At 51.8% G+C, this 11,002-nt stretch overlaps 1 protein-coding gene across 1 annotated transcript in view; it reads left to right on the top strand.

Moving 5' to 3' along the window:
• Positions 1–6,542: 6,542 nt before the first annotated feature.
• PLXNA2 (plexin A2) overlaps positions 6,543–11,002 on the top strand; it is a 137,533-nt gene continuing 133,073 nt past the window's right edge. The window contains 1 exon segment of the mRNA XM_005429368.2: positions 6,543–6,560. The gene's annotated coding sequence lies outside the window, so the exon portion shown is untranslated.

Below are 11,002 nucleotides of genomic sequence, written 5' to 3'. Positions count from 1 at the left end.
TTTATTATATATTATTATATAATATAACAGCCCTGGGATATTTTGGTAAATGATCATGATGTAAAATTGCGTGGAGATGGATTGGGGAAGGGATAGACAGTTCCAAAGTTAAAGGAATGATGGCTCTGGAACTGATCCTGAATTAATGACACCTTGTAGTTCCTTACTGGCTGCTGTCTGAGGAGCTGCAGCTGACACAGGGACATTATTAATGTCTCATTTATTAGTGAGAGCTGGTTTCACAGCAGAGCAGGCTGGGCAGAAGCTCGGGGCCACCCCAGGTCACACATGGAATTTTGGAGCCTGGAATTTTGGGATGGAGGAGCAGGGCAGGGTGAGGCTGTGCATTCCCAGCCTGGGCAGCAGCAATAAATCCTCCCCAAAGGTGCAAACAGCCTCTGGGTCACGTGAGATTTATTTTGGCCCGAGCTGAGGCTCCTGGTGAGGGTAACAAATGTGTGCCACAAAGAAAAGCCCACACGGGTGTAACCCTGATGCTGAATTAATTACAGGCTGATGAGCTCCATAAATACACCGTGCTCTGATCATTTATCTGAAACATCTCATCTGGACTATAATTAGTAGATAAGAGACTTTAATCTTTCCTTTCTTCATGTTTGTTTGTACCTGTTTACGGGTTTAATTAAGACTAAAGCAGTTTAAAATAAATGATCAGAAAGGAGGAGTGATGAAGAGGAGGAAAGAAGTGGGAGAGCAGAGGAAGGGGATGGGAGGAGGGCTCTGGATGGCAGGGGAAGGCCAGAGCAGCGAGCTTGATTTTTTATATAAAGCAGGAAAAAAAAAAGAAATTATAAAGGAATAGCCTTTAAAATAATTAACCAAATTCTGTCCTCTTCTGCACTGATGACTCTGAGCTCAGTTACCCACTGGCTCCTGATGTTGCTTCCCTGGCAAACTGGGGCAGTGCTCAGCCAAGTGCCAAACTCCAGGATTAAAATGCAGCAGGAGGAAAGTGAAATATTGGTTTCCTTTCTCACATCCAGCCCCAATCTGCCTTTGAAGAAAGTGAGCTGCATAAAAAATGGATGAAAAGGTTCCTTGGGAAATTGCAGCGTTTGCCTAGAGCAGAGGCTGGGGTTTGGGGACAGAGTGACACAAGTGGCTGGGGGGCTCTGCCAGCTCCCCGCGTGCAGCTTCAGGCGCCAGGGAAGGTGAAACCATCAGTGCTGATGCTCCAGACTCGGCTCCTGCCTCAGAATGAGCCTGGAGTTCAGTTTTTCTGTGTCACCGAGTGTGACTGTGCTCCAGGGGCAGAGGGAGATGTGGGCTCGGGAGCTGCAGGGCTCAGGAGCTGGGCTGGGCTGGACTGGGCTGGACTGTTCTGGGCTGGGCTGGGCTGGGCTGGGCTGGGCTGGGCTGAGCTGGGCTGGGCTGTGGCACTGGGAGCAGCACCTTGTTCTGTTCTGTTCTGGGCTGAGCTGGGCTGGGCTGGGCTGTGGCACTGGGAGCAGCACCTTGTTCTGTTCTGGGCTGGCACAGCCCGGGGACACCCACAGCCCTCAGTGGGACCCTGGGCAGGCACAGCCTTTGCAGGGTGACTTTTCAAAGGAGCCTTTCCTGCTGTTCCCCCCAGCTCCGTCCTCCTGCAGACACTCACATCCAGGAGATGCAATCAATGCCTGCATTTCCATGCTGGAGGCATTCCCCACAGAAATCCCCTGCTCAGTCAATTAGCAGCACTGAATTTCATATTACTTAAAATCTATTCTCTTGCAAGGCTGGAGATTCCAGCATCTCCACCTATATTTGCTGGGATTATTGCTTAAAGGTGGCTTAGCTGCTAAGCCACTGCTGCAAAAGCCCCATTAAGTTCTTTCCTTGTCGTACATGGGAGCTGGAAGGATTTCAGGGCAGCAGGTCGGCTGCAGAAACCCGACACCCATTCTTCCAGCAATTAAACTTTGCAAAGTAAACTCTGTGGATTTCATTAAGGAAATGGAGCCATCAGCACTGGGAATAGCGTTTATGAATATTTCCTTGTAATGGCCAAGCCAGCACGCTGACAGGATGAGTTATTAGACATATTTACAAACAGCTGTTCAAAAGCCAACGTGGAGGTCCCAGCTGTATTTTTTTCCCCTTTTTATGCAGGGTTTATAGCAGTTATCCTTTGGAAAGCCAGCTTGATTGGCTTTCCTGCAAGGAGAGGTAAGCTTGATTAATTTATTCCTCCTCCCCAGGCCTGCAGTCACAGGGAGGGAGCAGTCTGTCTGTCTGTCTGTGTGTCTGTCTGTGTGCAGCTCCCTGAGGAATAAACCCAAGGGCAGCCAAGCAGCTCCTACACATGTTTAATTACAGGCACCGTGTTCTCCTGATCAGGGATCAATAAGTTTGAGTCTTTTCCCCAGTCAGGCCGATTTTTCATGGAATTCTTTTCCTTTGCTGCGTGAAATGAGAGGTCACAGGTGGGGGCTGGACACCAGGGGAGAAGGTTTGGGTCACAGTGACACCAAGGGACAGGGTTTGGGTCCTGGAGACAGCAAAGGAGGGGATCTGGGTCCTGGTGACACCAAGGGAGAAGGTTTGGGTCACAGTGACACCAAGGGAGAGTCTCCTCTCCTCTCCTCTCCTCTCCTCTCCTCTCCTCTCCTGCAGCTCCCTGAGCTGCAGGAGTGTTTTCCCTGGGGTTCCAGGGCTCCCTTTCCCCCCTGAAATCCCTCCCAGCCGTTCCCACCTGTTCAGAGCCAGTTTCTCAGGAAGGGGCTGTGGGCTGGAGGCTGCTGCAGAGCTGGAGCCCCTGGGCCAAGCTCAGTGCTTGGGGATGGGTTTGCTCAGGTCACCTCTGCCATTGCCCCAGGCTGGGGCTCCAGTTTCCTCCCCCAGTCCCAGCAGCTGTCCCTGGGCCATGCAGGGGCAATATTGTTCCTGTGGTACAGGAGATGATCATGGAAAACAAGCTGTGCAAATTCCCTGTGTTTGTATCTGTAATTTTCGCAAATCTCTCCCAACAAACGGCAGCAGGGTGAAGCCAGCCCTGGGTTTGTGCATTGGAGAGAATTTCAGGTCTCTCCAAGCTAAATCTGTGAAATGAATCAGGCTTTTTTTAAAGAAGATTTTAAGTTAATTAAGAAATGGCTATAAAGAAGTTTGATTTGGTATAGCACACATATATAACACTCCTGTTTTCCAAGGAGATCCAGTGGAAGGACACATTCCCTCTGTGAGGTGCTTAGGTTGATGAGAAACCCATTTGTAAGGAAAATTGGCTCTGGAAACAGTTGAGAGCGAGCTCTGCTGCTTCTGAAGTCCCTGCCAAGTGATTGATTCAGTCCCTGGGTTCATCAGATCATTGCTTCCAATAATATCATTTTGCTTATTTATTTTATGGAGGATCAATATGATAAATATTGCAGCACCGTGGGAGTGCCAGGGATGATGCTGGGGTGCTGAGGGGCTCTGAGCCTCCCCGTGTGCCCCCTGAAGCAGAAAAGCAATTCACTCACACCAAGGGCTACAGATGAGCCTAGATGTTCCCTGCAATAAATGCAAATCATTTGAATTCATTTCGCTCCTAAGAAGAGAAGAGAGAGGGGGGAAAAGAATAAAAATTAAAGCTAAAGATGTTGCAGATCAAGGAATTCAACTTTAAGCAGACGCAGAATTAACATAAAAGAAAACAAAGCCATAAAGAGAGGGGGGAAATAGATTTCACTAAAATAATCTGGTTTAATGAATAGGCTGTGATTTATTTCTGAAGTACCTCTCTGTGGTGGTTTTTTCTCCTCTGTTTTTTTTTCCAGCACGTACAATGGCATTCTGGCCCTGCTGCAATCAGTCTGCCACGAACAGCTTGTAGATATTTGGCTGTGCACTGGCCCATGAGAGCAAATCGTCCTCCCTCATCGTCAAAGACTTTCTTTTCCAGTTCCTTTATGAGGTGACAAACTGTTCCCCTTCCTTTTGTTCTCCAGCGCTGAGCACGTTCAGCTCTTCTGGCTCTGCTTTATTATTTTGGGTTTGGTTTATTAATGCCTTGTGCTCCTCTGTGTGCCAGGGCTGGGCTGGGCAGCTCCTGCTCCTGTACCTGGTGGTGGAGCCGTGTCCTGCAGGAGGGATCCCAGCTGGGATCCTCCCCACCTTGGGGAATTCCTGCAAAATCTCCTGAGCAGAAAGGAAATTCCTCCCTCTGGAACGGCTGAACCAGCAGCTCTCACCTTCGGTGTCAAGCACCACAGAGGAAATAAAGGATAAAATAATCTTCAAATGAGATACTCGGATTTAGGGACAGCCTGCCCAAGTCACTCCCTGTTTAAATTTAGCTTGGATCACTCCCAGGCTGGGGAGTTCTGCAGAGGGAAGGGAGGGACGGGTCAGATCCTCCTGGAGAACCCCCTGGTGCCTCCTGCACGGGTGTGAGGAGCAGCCACAGCCAGACAAGGCTCTGCTGGGCTGGGAATTGCCCCAGCTGACAGAGAAACGGGCTCTGGGGCTTGGCTTTGGGCTGCCTGTGAGACCTTGGGATGGTCAAAGCCCTGCAAGGCACAGGAGCTGAGCCTGAGGATGCTGCAGCACCAAGGAATTCAGACGTTGGTTAGATTTGCCTGATCTGCACTTTTGGGTTCCCCCTGCCCTCTCTCCCCTCTCCCTGAGCCAAACCCCTCACCCAAGAAATCATAAAAGAGAAAACCACCAAAGTTCCTGATTGCACACAGCCTGTTCCTTTTGTCTGGGCTGGGTAAATTTAACTGGTCCAGTTCAGCTGCCAGAACACATTTGCCAAGGAAAACTTCCCCATTTAAACCTTCCACTCATCTAAATCAGGAGAGAGGCGCTGGAAGCAGGTCCTGGCAGAGCCACGGAGGGATTGGAGCTGGCAGAAATAATCCACTTGCTCTCCTGCTTTTTGTGATCCTGTTTGATCCACTTGCTCTCCTGGTTTTGTGATCCTGCTTAGATCCACTTGCTCTCCTATTTTTTGTGATCCTGTTTTATCCACTTGCTCTCCTGGTTTTGTGATCCTGTTTAATCCACTTGCTCTCCTGGTTTTGTGACCCTGTTTCGATCCACTTGCTCTCCTGCTTTTGTGATCCTGCTTAGATCCACTTGCTTTCCTGTTTTTTGTGATCCTGTTTTATCCACTTGCTCTCCTGCTTTTGTGATCCTGTTTAATCCACTTGCTCTCCTGATTTTGTGATCCACCCCTTCCCTGTCAGTTTGATCCCCTCCCTGCTTTTCCTGGTGCACAGCACATGGGGGTGGCTCTGCTGCCAGCCACAGCCTGAGAATGACACAGGGGGGGCTTGGACAGGAGTTTTGGGGCTTTTTTTTTTATTCCTCAGGATGAGATTCTGTCTTTCTTAATACCCCATAGGATATTATGGGGTTAAATAAATAGGATTAATAAATAGGATTCATAAATAAATAGGATTCATGAATAAAGAGGATTCATTAATAAAGAGGATTCATCCCAGATCCCAGTGCCCAGGGGCACCAGGCTGGCACCAAGGAAGTGCCATTGCCACCACCCTGAGTGGCTTTGGGGAGGGAAAATGCAGATTTGGGGTTTTCTTTTGTCAGAAGGAAACTTGGTAGGAGCAGAGCAGCTTGCCAAGAGCCAGCAGCCCAGTGGAGACACCTGTGACACCTCTGGGGTGACACTGGGGAAAATCCCAGTTCTGCCCTGGTTTTGGTGGGAGCTGCAGTGGAGCTCCCTGGTTTGGGGTTTGGGGTCAGGGTTTGGGGTCGGGGTTGGGGTTTGGGGTCAGTTTGTGCCCAGCAGGAGCTGGGGCTCCACTCTGGGTGGGTTCATCCCAGACCTGGGCACTTGGGCTCCTGCAGACCCCACAGAGGGCACTCAGTGGCATCTGCAGGGCTGGCAGCTCCTTAATTAGGGGAATGCAAATGGGCTCGAGGGAGAAGGTGCCAGGGAAAGGAAAAGCAGCTCATGAAAGGGAGCTCAGACAAGAACGGGGAAATTATTCACATAGCCCTAAAGTTTACTTCTAAGAGGTCTTTTTTTCTTTTTTTCTTTTTTTTTTTTTTCAATTTCATATATTTGCCTTGATCATTTGAGAGAAAAGATCCGTCCGCAGACAGATCTCCAAAGAGATTATGATTTTTTCAGCATTGCTGTTGCTTTAATCCGTGGTCTCTTTAGACAGGGAATGTCTAATTGGTGCACTGGTGAAATCAAATGTTTAAATAGATTGAATGGCAGACTTTTTCCCTCTGTTGTGACATTAATCCCCCAATATTCCTGGGCCCCTTGCTGGGTATTGAGGCAAAGAAAGGAGCCAGAGGAGGTCCCCCTCTGTACATCTGTGAGGTGGAAACTCCCTGGATACACTCCCCACACATGATCCGAGACATCAGTTAAAGCCAGGGCCGTGCTGCAGTCAGCTCTGGCACACATGGAATGAGTGTCTCCATATGATCCCCATTTCCCTGGCCCAGGGCAGCCTCTGGGATGGGGCAGGCAGCACAGGGGAGCCCCAGAGTGCCTGGGCTGTAGCAGAGCTCCCTGCAGGGCTGCACCTGAGCTCTCCCCACGCTGGTGCCCTGCGCACTGAGAGAGCTGCAAGGAGCTGCTGCAGGAGCAGGTGAGATGGAAATTCGGGGGAAATTAAAGGGTTGGTGCTCTTGAAGTTTTCTTCTTTTGTTGTTTTCACCCTTTACCAGCCTCTGCTCATTGTGATTGTAACCAAACTGAGAGCAGTGTTTAAAATGAGCTTGTGGTGCAGTACAGCAGTGTCTGCTCTGCCTTCCTCTGGGGCTGGCTGAGCTACCTGAGGAGAAGGAGTTCTACAAACTTCTGGGTTTGTGTTTGGCTGGGAACATCCCCCTCCCTTCCCTGACAAAGCTCCTGAGAATCCTGGAAGGAGTCTGGAGCACTGAGCAGGCTCTGCACTCCTCCATCCCTCGCAGGAGGCTTTGCAGAATCTGCAGCAGCAGATTAACACTGCCAGAGCCACAAATCAAAGGATTTCCAGTTCCACCCCGCTCCCACCTATTATGCAGGGGGAGAAAAAAAAAATCTCCATCTCCTCAGACAAGAGGGAAAAAAAAGAGATGGAATTAGGGTTTAAAATCATTTTGGTTTGCATTTCATTCCGCTTGGCACTGGCAGTGATACACGGCGCCTACAGAAGAATTAGAAAGATTATTGTGGAATAGAAGGCAGAGCCACAGCGTGTTTGACAATATGCTCAGTATTTTACCTTCATTAGGACAGGGAGCTTGAAATACTCATTTCTTTATGATGAAGGAACTAAAGATTTCCAATGAGAGCAGAGCAGGGAGCGGGCAGGGGAGATTTATTGCTAAAGCAGCTTCTTAATCACAGCAAGCACCTGAACTCCGTTGTGGAGATGCTTCTCCCCCAGGACACCCCTTCAGTGAGCTGGGCAAGGGGCAGCCCTGAGGAGGAATTCAGCCAGCCCTGGGGAAATTCAGGTGCAGAGATTTTGGGAAGCGCCAGCCTGACCCCCTTTGGATGTGCACCCCTCCAGAGGGGACAGCTGTGTCACCACGGGCCCTGCTGCATTTGGGACCTTTGTGTGGGTGTGGACACTCCTTCATTAGGGGCCAATAATTAACTCCTCACCCCCTCTGAGCCAAGCCCTGAGCGCCCCTGGCAGGCTCCAGCAAAGCCTGTCCTGCCTTGGAACTCTCCAGCAGCACAGCTCCCTGGGGAAATTCAGGTGCAGAGATTTTGGGAAGCGCCAGCCTGACCCCCTTTGGATGTGCACCCCTCCAGAGGGGACAGCTGTGTCACCACGGGCCCTGCTGCATTTGGGACCTTTGTGTGGGTGTGGACACTCCTTCATTAGGGGCCAATAATTAACTCCTCACCCCCTCTGAGCCAAGCCCTGAGCGCCCCTGGCAGGCTCCAGCAAAGCCTGTCCTGCCTTGGAGGATGGGGTCAGCACAGCTGGATGGGGTCAGCACAGCTGGATCAGGTCTGCAGCTGGGATGGGGAATATTTCCAAAGCCATGGATGGATGCCCAGTCTCATGGCTGGTCTGGGGAAGGCTCAGCTCCTGCTCTCAGCCCCTGTCCCCACTCTGCTGGGTGACCCTGGGCTCACAGGACACTCTGGGGACACTTTGGAACCCAGCTGTGCCCCAGAGGGGCACCAGAGGCCACAGGGGCCCTCAGCCTCCTCTCAGGTGACCTTTCCTTGGCCACTTTGCTTGGCTTGTGACCTGCTCCTGGCAGGGACATGTGCAGCCCTGCAGGGGGAAACATGAGCATGCAGAAGAATATTTGTTTAGAAGGAGGTGGGAGTGGGGTGCAGAGCTTGGGTCACGCTCAGGAGCCAAAGGAAGGAAGAGGAGAAGGTGACCCTGTCACTCCTGGCACGGGCCAGCCTGGCCGATGTTTTCATGTTGTATTTGATTTTTTAACATCACTAAATATTGCTGGGCTCTTTCCAGGGTTATTTTTGTGCTCTCCTCTGTATGATCCCCTTTCTTTCAGCTCGTAGCTGTGGGAAGATGATTAAAAATGGCACATTGTCTGCACCTGGAATTCTGACACAGCCCCGGCACAGGCAATTGTGTTTCTGACAGTAACAAGGCACTCTGGAACTCGGGATCCGGAGACTTTCTGTTCTCCTGCCCTTGCACTTAATGAAACCAGAGTTTGTTTTAGCAAGAAAAAGCCCGAGTTAATTTCAGCTCAGCTCAAACCAGCGGATCCAGAGGCAGGAGCCAGAGCTCGGAGTTGTGGGAAAATCCGAGGAGAGGAAGGGATAAGGAGCGCTAGGAAAAGAAAAATCCTTTTCATTTCCCAAGCAGACATGATGAACAGGAGAGAGAGAAAAAAATCACTTGACAAGGCTCTTCTAAAGAGGAAGAATAGTGCAAAGTGCTGGTTAAATTCCCATTGATCCTTCACTCAGCTTCCCATATACATGTGGGTTTGACTACTTGATACTTCCTTTCACTGTCATAAGTAATAACCGAGGGGAAACAATCATTTCTAAATAACTGCCTATGATTCTTCTATTGTAGTGATTAGTGCTGAATAATTATTAACTGCTCCGTGTTTCTGCGGGGCTGGGAGGCAGCGGGAGCTGCCTATAGACGGTGCCTATAGATGGTGCTCTTGGCCTCGCACAGCCGCTCCTCGCCGGAACCCGTGTCCGAAACCCCCTGGGAATGGGGGGAAAAGGCAAAAAAGGCTCTTGTCCCCATTCTGTTCCCCTGCCGGGGTTGTCTGGGAGGCGATGGCTCTGTTTGATTGCCCTAGGAGGCCATGGCTCTGTTTGATTCCCTGGGAATGGCAGCAGAGGCAGGTTTGGGTCCTGGCAGGGATGGAGAGCCCGAGGCGATGTCCAAAGCCGTTATCCCTCACCGGCAGCAGCGCTGAAAGGCTCCCGATCACACAGGTTCGTGACCCCACAAAGGCGGTTATCAAAGGTACAGACAAAGAGAAATCGTGATCCACGGGCTCCGAGCAGAGCCTGGGCTTTGCCCGGCGCTCCCCAGCCCGGCAGCGCTGCAATAATTAGCTGGGAACAGCGTCTGCATGCAGGAGCACGCTGACCATCAGCGAACAATGAGCAGCAGGCAGACACGGCCTGCAGAGAGGAGAGGAAGGGATGCTGGGACAGCCTTCCCTGCCCTGCCCTGCCCTGCCCTGCAAGGCTCTGCACCAGGAGCTGCATTGCTGGGATCTGCATTTCCCCAAGATGGGTTTTGCAGTGGGGTTTGTGGGCTTTTGCAATGGGGTTTGTGGGCTTTTGCAACGGGGTTTGGTTCCGTTTCTGGGAATGTGCAGCACTGGAGCTGCACTGGGAACAGAGTGGGAGAGAGAAAAGCCTGCTCAGGAACCAATGCTGCCATCCTCTGAGTGCCTTCTCAGCAGCTGCAGCTTGGGGACCTCTCCAGGCTGCCAAAGCGCTCAGCAATGGAGCTGCAGTGAGGGGACCCTTTCTGTGGGGATGGGCTGTGCTGTGCAGGAGCTCTGCCCGTGCTCCCTGAGGGCTCTGCAGGGGCTGCTGACAGGATGGAGACGCTGCTGGGATGGGGAGAGCACCCAGCAACCAACCAGCCTGTGCCTTTCTCCCTGGGAAGGGGCAGTCAGGGCAGGGAGAAGGGTGGCACCTGTATCTGCACACTGGGATGCAAGGCATTCGCTGCTGGACTTCCCTTTAGGGGTTCCTGAATCCTCTACAGGGAGCAAACAGCAAATCCAACCTCAACCGTGTCCCTTTCCACCCAAAACTGCTCGGGCAGGGTCTTGCTGACGTGCACCAGGCAGGGAGATGCAGCGAGGCCACTGCTGTGGCCATGGTGACAGCAGCGAGGGTGACACAGGCTGGGCTGCAGGGGAACTGTGAGAGGACATTGGGTTGGTTCAGTCACTCGGGTTTGTTGTGGAAGAGGCCCTGGATGATGGCTCTGATTTTTCTCTTGCAACTGTCCCAATGTGTAATAGAAAAACGGTTTAAAAATTCCCGATGACAAGAGCTGGCAAGCAGAGATCCATCATGGTATTGATCCCCTCCACCAGTTGCGCTGCTCAGGATCATTCCCATGGCCCTGGCTGGGTCAGGGTCAGCTGCACCGTGGTGCTCCTGCCTTTGAGGAGCACAGGGTCCTGCTGGGGCACCGGGACTGCCTTTTCCTCCAGGTGTTTGATTCCAGGTGTTCCCAAACCCCCTTGGGCTGCTGCAGGTGACCAGTGGGGTGTGAGGTGTGGGAAGATGCTCGTCCCTTTGGATCCCCTGCAGCTTCCAGACGTTTCCAAGGCAGCAGGAGAGGCCAGGTCGTGGCTCTGTGGCTGAAGCACTCAAGCCCAAGGAGGGGATCTCTGGTTCCCAGCAGCGGGTGCTCACAGCCATGGCCTCTGTGGTTGGGTTCTGGCAGCTTTTGGCAGGAGCTGTGGGGCTCGGTGGCTTCAGGGGCCTTGCAGCACATGCCCAGCTCCGGCTCTGCTGGAGGTGACCCAGCCTTGGCAGAGAACCAGGCTGCCAGCCCTTCCAGAGAGGGGAAACTGAGGAATGGAGCGCTCAGGTGCCGCTCCTGGCCCTGAA

This window comes from Geospiza fortis, unplaced genomic scaffold, assembly GCF_000277835.1.
Source record: "Geospiza fortis unplaced genomic scaffold, GeoFor_1.0 scaffold422, whole genome shotgun sequence".
NCBI lineage: Eukaryota > Metazoa > Chordata > Aves > Passeriformes > Thraupidae > Geospiza > Geospiza fortis.
Note: the sequence above shows the minus strand (reverse complement) of the source record. Positions and strands in the feature narration are given on the sequence as shown.